This window comes from Symphalangus syndactylus, chromosome 13, assembly GCF_028878055.3.
Source record: "Symphalangus syndactylus isolate Jambi chromosome 13, NHGRI_mSymSyn1-v2.1_pri, whole genome shotgun sequence".
Classification (NCBI taxonomy): Eukaryota; Metazoa; Chordata; class Mammalia; order Primates; family Hylobatidae; genus Symphalangus; species Symphalangus syndactylus.
Window position 1 is genome coordinate 83,089,184 of NC_072435.2, and position 8,067 is coordinate 83,097,250.

Consider the following 8,067-nt stretch of genomic DNA (forward strand, 5'->3'; position numbering starts at 1 on the left):
CTTTTTGAAATTTTACTGGACTGTGAAATGCAGAAGTCTGATAATAGTATACCAGGGCACGCTACTTTATTACTCTTCCTAGTAAATATGCAAGGTGATGGATATGCTATTTGGCCTATTTTGATCACTCCACAACATACACTTGTATTAAAACATCACATTATATCCCATAAATACATACAATTATTTGTCAATTAAAACAAATACAATTTTAAAAATTATATTATGCTGAAATAGATGAGGATTCCAACTTAAGCTAGTTCTAAAAGAATGTAATATGATGCAAACTCTATTCTTATTATATATGGACTAACAATTCCAAAAAGGGTGTTTTCAACTTTTTAATAGATTGTAGTGGTGGTAGTTTTCGCAGAACTGTGAAGTTTGGTGGTGTCAAGTTATGCACTAGTAACAAGTTAAATATTGATAGAATAGAAGAGACTCCAGTGACAGTCGTTAACTATTACCAGATAAGTCAGCACCCAGTGGAAGCATGCCAAGCAAAAGGCAGCAACATTTAATGATGGCTTTCTGCAGTGACACGTCATAGGGTTTTCAGAGCAATCTGACCATATCAGGGTTAGCAGGGCACCAACATTGCACTGTTCTGGTTTTTTAGACTTTTTTCTATGTCAATTTATTTTCCACAATGTGAAATTCTCACTCATTTATTCCTGGCCTCTCCCTTGAATGTCCAGCTGATAAAAATACTGTTTCAGAAGTCTAGATTTCATGACCTGGTATTAATGCTTGGGTATGTACCCTGTCCTCCTTTCTTCCTCAGAAACAAGAATGGGTTGCCCTGACATACTGTTCCCTAAATATCCTGTGCATGTCACTGTCATTGCCCTTCCATGTTATTAGTATCAGGCAATTCCCTCATTATCGTATATTTCATCAGTGCCTATATGGTACCTGGCACTTGACGGGCACTCAGAACATGATAATGAATGAATGGTGTCTATAGTACAGGTATATCTGGAGCAACTTTAGTAGCTTTCCTCTACAGAGAAAAGATCTAGTGATAACACTGCTTGAGAGTTCCTGCTGAGGGCAACCTCAAAACATTTCAACAGAAATTCAGGGCCACTGAAACACCACCAGAATTTGAAAACCCATGTTCCAAATTTGGTCTACATTTATAAAATTTGAGAGATTTTACACTGATACATGAAAGTGTTGTTTTTATAATTACAGAATCTTTCAATGAAATATAAAGGAGAAGAAAGAAAAATATCTCATTTGACCTACCTTTACCAAGGGTTCCTCTCTCAGTAGCTTTCCCTAATGATATAAAGAACCATATGTGATCAGGCTTTTAATAAAATGGCACTAAATACATTCCCAGTGCAGGATCAAATGCTTGGCATTGTTGAAAGCCAACCTAGAGATAGCAGAGTGGATTAAAGCTCGTACAGATGTAGTAACTACTTTTAACAGATTAATTTTCTTTCCAGAGGGAATTTTAAAGAGCAGACCTAGAAATGGCTTTGGCATTCTTTTAAATTAAGTGTAAATTAAAAAGAAATATAAAAATCCAGGGCATGGGCTAAACGTCAAAAGGAGTCAAATCATGTAACATATGTGCTCATGACTGAATTTATCAGAAGTTCCTGAGACAATAAAATAAGATGCAATACACCAAAAGGCAAAGTTCTGAACTTTGGTAACACAAACACTTTTCATGTGTGAAAGAACTTCTAGTATCAATTTTAGGATACTTTTTATCTGTCTGAAAAAGACACACTAGAGGCCGGGCGCGGTGGCTCACGCTTGTAATCCCAGCACTTTGGGAGGCCGAGGCGGGCGGATCACGAGGTCAGGAGATCGAGACCACGGTGAAACCCCATCTCTACTAAAAAATACAAAAAAAAATTAGCCAGGCGTAGTGGCGGGCGCCTGTAGTCCCAGCTACTCGGAGAGGCTGAGGCAGAAGAATGGCATGAACCTGGGAGGCGGAGCTTGCAGTGAGCCGAGATTGCGCCACTGCACTCCAGCCTGGGCGACATAGCGAGACTCCGTCTCAAAAAAAAAAAAAAAAAAAAAAGACACCCTAGAAATATTTTGTTCAATTAAGCAAAATGAGTTGAATATGCTCTATAAAACATGTTCATGAGAACTATATCTCTACTAAGTAAAATGTACAAGTTTCTCAATGGCTTGGACCCTTTTAAAATCACAATAATTTAAAGTCATTATGGTGCAGACAGAAAGAGGATCTGTAAGTTATTATAAAATTCATTTAATTTCTGATGCATTCTCATAAGAAAATTCAATATTCAAGAAAAATCTTAAGAAGGCAAAGAGAGAAGCGTGTAACTCTGGATGAAAGGGTGCAATGGAATTGGTGCAATGCTTGGGGATAGGAATAGTTAGAGAGGAATTCACAGGAAATTTAATGCTTAAACTGAGTCTCAGAATTAGTGACAATTTTCCACATGGGCAGTGAAAAAAAGAGCATTCTAGGCAGAAACAGTAGTATGGTGTATTTTTCATTATGCTTGTGTGTGGCCACTCTTGTGGCCACAAGAAATAATCCAAACTGTCTTAAATAAAAAAGGAACTATTAGCTCAAAGACCAGCCAAGGTACATACAGAACAACAGAAACCGTATCAGGGATTTCAAACTGAATGCATTTACTACAGGGAATTGGTTACTCTGATGTGGGAAGCGAAGGGGGATGCTGAGTTAACCCAGATGTTAGTGATTTCAGGACAAATCTACCATCCCTGAAATTGGTAGAACAAAAGCAAACCCGGGGGGAGGTCCTCCAGATGTCTGGAGAGGTTGAAGGAGGTCCTCCAGATGTCTGGTGCCCAGATCTCTGAGGACACGGTGCAGCTGGGGCTGGAAGCAAATTGGAGCACAGGTTAACAAATCTGATACTGCTTTACATGTCCACTAGTGGGAGCTAGGCTTCTCACTATAGGAGTGAGAATTTGCAGATAAGAAGGTGGAGAAGTATAGAATGATCAACATGGTAATGGACTAGAGTTGGAGACAGCAGTAGAAACCCATGTTTACCTTAATATAGATAAAGATGGTTAAGTATAGAATAACTGCAAATACATGTATACACACAGGTTAGTATACACACATATTTCTGTGCTTTGTTATCTGAGAAAGCCTGGAAACAGGGACACCCAAGTAGCAACAAACCCACTTAGTAGCCAAATCTTGGTTTTTAATATGATTCTCCAATAAAAAGAACACAGGCTCCTTGGAAAAATAACTTATTCTAGGACTAGGGCAGGAATATGCAAGATGAGTCTTGCATATGAGATGCCTGAAGCATCCCATAGTGCCAAAAAGTAAGAAAGTGCTCCACGACAACAAAAACCTGATTGATGGGAGTATATAAAAAAGACACAGGAGCAGAGTGAAAGGATGGCCAAAGCTGGAACAATTTGAGCAACAAAATAAGTACTACTAGATTGTAACTCAAAGTATAAAATAAATATCCATGAGTCCATACTGACATAAATAAATGACTGATATAAATAAATGACTTAGTGACTAAGTAAGTAAATAAGGGAGAAGAGACAGATTTCTCTTCAGAAAAATTTCAAATAATTTATGTATATAATCTTCCTTCGAGAAAGGAGCAAAAATTCCTTGTACTTAAATGTGGGCAGTGCATCATCCTTCCAAAGAGTACAGTAAGACAGAGATTGGAGTGAGGGGTGGGAAGGATAGTAACTTGTTAGTGGAGAAATCTGACAAGCACTACTGCAGTCAGGTGACCAAGCCTGACATTCACAGTGATAAGTCAAGTGAATGGCATATACCCTTGATAAAATGTGATGAAAGTGATATTTCGCCCCTGTGTTCTTCCTCCTAAAAACCGCTAACAATAATTTAATCATGAGAAATACATCAGAGGAATTCTAACAGAGGTACATCATCAGAGAAATTCCAATAAAGGGGCATTCATACTCTTCAAAACTGTCAAGACCATCAAAATAAGGAAAGTGTGAAAAAACATCACAGACAAGAGGAGCCCAGGGAGATACAAGTACGTGTGATGTGGTACCTTGGATGGAAACCTAAAACAGAAAAAAAATTGGTAAAAACTAAGAAAATAAATTTTCAAAATGAATAAACTATGGGCTTTAATTAATAATAATGTATCAATATTAGTTCATTAATTATAACAAAGTTACCATAGTAATATAAAATATTAATATAATAGGGAGATCTAGGTAAGGAATATGTATAATCGCTCTGTACTATCTTCTCCATTTTTCTGTAAATTTAGAACTATACTTTAAAGAAAATATGTTGAATGATGGACTTACACATTGTTAATGTGGTACATTTAATATTAAGTATATTTAACCACAATAAAAAGTCTATTATTACAAATTAGTAATGGGGGAGGCTATGCATGTGTGGGGGCAGGGAGTGTATGGGGAATCTCTGTACTTTTTTCTTGATTTTTCTCTAAAGCTATTCTTTAGAAAGAATTTTTAAAAGTCTATTTTAGAAACAAATAAGTGAATAAATAAATTGGATGATAGAGCTAAATCTGTCTTCAGTTGCAAGAGCTATGCTGCCCAAAGCAAAAAGGAGGGAAGATCCTCTGCCCTCTTTGCTGCTTCCGCTTTCACTCTCATGTCTCCCAGTGGCAGAATCTAAGGGGAAGCTGGATGTTAAATGAGTCTAGGAAGTTAGTTTTCAGAATGCCAGTCTCAGTGTGGAAGTATGAGTTTAGAGCTGAGCGATATTAGGTAAATCACCAGTACAGCTGTCAAGGATTCATCCAGGAACTTGAAGCATGTAATCAGGGACTATCTTTCGACTTTTTTCTCTTCTATGTTGGTTTCATTCTTAGGTATGAAGGGCACAGTGGCCCGAGTTTCACATTCTAGGTCTAAGATCATGAGGATGGAGTGCCTTTTTTTGGCTCATGCATTTAGTATTCTGGGATTGGCTTCCATTAAACCAGAGTGATGTGGATCATGTGACATGCCTTTCCAGTAACATTGCTTTGAGAAAGTTATGATGTGAATGACCATGCTGACATCTCAGGATAGAGTCAATTTCATCCAATTCCACCCAAAGCACATGGCTTGATAGTCATACTCAGTTACACATGGGAATGTGTAAGAACATTGTAGTGCATGTAGAGAAGAAACAAACTCAAAAATAAGTTTATATACCACATAAAAATGTTTTTAACTTTAAATATAGGAGATATGTGAAATGATTGAGACATTTTGAATACATTTCAGATTTGCTGTTTAAAATTAGTATTACAGCAGCATTATGGAGGATAGTTGTAAAAATGATTAGACTAGAATTGAGGCAATGAGCTAGGAGGCAATTACCCTAATATAAAATTAAAATGATGAGAGGCTGATCTAAGAGGCATGTGTAAGAATGGGAGGGAAAAGACATGTACAGTCATAGCAATGCCAATGCCTATTGATTCATTGAGTGGGCAGGACAAGAGAAGAAAAGATCTAGAACAGGGATTTTAAAGCCTAAGTGAATTTAGTGATTTTCTGGGAGACTTGTTAAAACACAAATTAAAATGCCTCATACTCAAATATCTTGTTTTAAATGATATAGGATGGAAGGGTTTTTTTTTTAATCTTCATTTTTAATTAGCACCCCAGGGGGATTCTGAGGAACACATGTTGAGAACACAGGTTTAGGATGATTCCTAGTTTTTTGATTTAGGGAACTGACTTTCTGGTTCTGTTAACTAAAATTTTATGAAGAGGAAGAGGAGCAAGGTTGAAAAGGAGTGAGAGATCAATTATTCCATTTTGCCTAACACTGTACCAGCATGAGCACTGAAAGTCCTCTGTCCTGGAAAATCCCTCAGCCCTGGACAAAACTGGGCAGTTAGTTTTCCTAAATTTAGAAGAGAAAAAAAAAATGTATATAATTGAGCAAGAGCTGCTTGCAGAATGTCTAAATATAGATGTCTAATTGGCAATTATAAATTTAGAAAATAAGAAAACAGATAAAAGCTAGACATACACATTTAAAGTCACTATTATATAGGTACAGATGCTACAAGTAATAAGATTAGATGACACCAGTCCAAATTAATTCCAAAACATAGTGCACTAACAGTGAAGAAGAGGAGAGGAAAAAGAAGGAGGAGGAGAAAGACTGATGACAGAAATTTTAATGAACATCAATATTTAAGAAAATGTAGAAGAAAAGGAGTCTGCAAAGAACAATGAGAAGATACGTTCAACAAAGAAAACCATGGAGAAGACTAACTGAGCCATCAGTGCACATGATTATGACTGGAACAAAATGAGTCATCCAGAATATTAAGCACTAGGGAGAGGTAACCATTGATTTGGGTATTTAGGAGATCAGAAGTACATTTAGGAGGAGCAGTTTTGTTTATGTAGAGTTTTACTTACAGTTTAATTTATGCAAAGCTGTATTGTAATGGCTTGAAAAATTAAGAAGAGAGAAAATGAGGGCAGTGATAATATTTGACAATGCAAACTAGCAGGTGACAGGCTGAATAAGCCTGCAGAAATCTTTTAACAGAGCTGCAAATGTTTTGTCTTCAACTTTGCTTAGTTTTATTAGTTAGATGGTAGCATTCAACATTTAAGATATTTTAGACAAGTTCAGATTTCCAGGTTTTCTTGGAAAATGAGAATTTCTGGCATTTGAATCTGTGCTCTCGTATGGCAGGAATCAGTTGTGGCCGGGCTGATGGTCACAGCCTCTGTAATTTTCTGCTGTTGCCCCCAGATTTCACAGCTCTCTTTGCCATCAACAGCCTAGTCCCTGCAGGCATTTGAGTGTGAGACCCAGGTATAACACACACAACTCTGAAAGGAAGAAGAGAAAGTATTTCTAAGGATGATTAGGTCTGGTGAAACTTTTGGCTTTGTTTTTCTTTTTAAAGGTGGGATTAGCTTGAGCCTATTTATATGCTAACTAGAAAAAGAAGAGGAGAATTATTGAAGCAAAGTCAAAGTGTGAGAGGGGATGTGATGTAGAACAATAATGGAGAAATTAGCCTTAGATGAGTGGAAAGACTCTTCCAGAGAACCTAGCTGTACATATAATTAAACCATGATTTAAGAATATGCCATTGAATATAAGTTAACTAGACTCACTTGAGATGGATAGTCACTAACGGTTCATGGTAGCCCTATTCAGATCACAGGTTTGCAATTAAGTAGAAAATAAAAGCCCCAATGTTTTCAGTTATACCAAGAAACTAGTGTTCAGTTCCCTAACAGGCCCAGAGCATAGCTCATGCTTTTGTGTTTCTGATGAATTACACCCAGCAGCCCTCTGCTGCAATACTGTGCTCTCATACAAAGGAATGGAGAGAAGATTTTTGTGTAAAATCTAGAGAGTTTGTAAATCAAGACTCTGCTACAACACAAAATGATCCATTTCACAGCCTTGCCAAAAAGTATTTGTTCACATATACATATCCTCATGAAGTTAAAAATTGGTTTTGTTCAGGTTGATGTACTGGGGCCAAATGTAACCACAAAGAATATTACTTGAGTTGCAGTTTCATGTGAATTAAAGTTCTTGGCAATGGCATGACTCTAAAGAGTGAACTAGAATTTGCGAATGCTATAAATTAATTATCTGGTGGTTTTGGCATATCACCCAGACTCCTCCAAATAAAACCACACATAGTATATGGCTTATCACTGCTACACAGCTAAGAGGAAGCTTCTCAGTCTAACATTCAAAATCATCCACAACACAGCTTGCATTAAATTAAATAGGTAAAAATTGAAAACAATCTACTATGGTCTTATCTATTTGGCAGATCAAATTGTTTTCTGGCACATTCCATTTGGTTCTGAATAGTTGCTTTTTTTTCATAACAGTGATGGGCTAAATGTTACATTTGCCTTAATGTTTCTGTAGGATCCATATAACGACAATGCAGCATCACTATTAGTTCAGTCATTGCAATACTTAGGGATTATAAGTCTAATAGCTTTCCCATTAAAAACAATGTCTTAATGCAAGCATGAGTAAAATACTGTAATTTTTCCACCTTAAGAGAAACAAACTTGTTTAATTTCTACAAGTACATTTGAACATGGAAA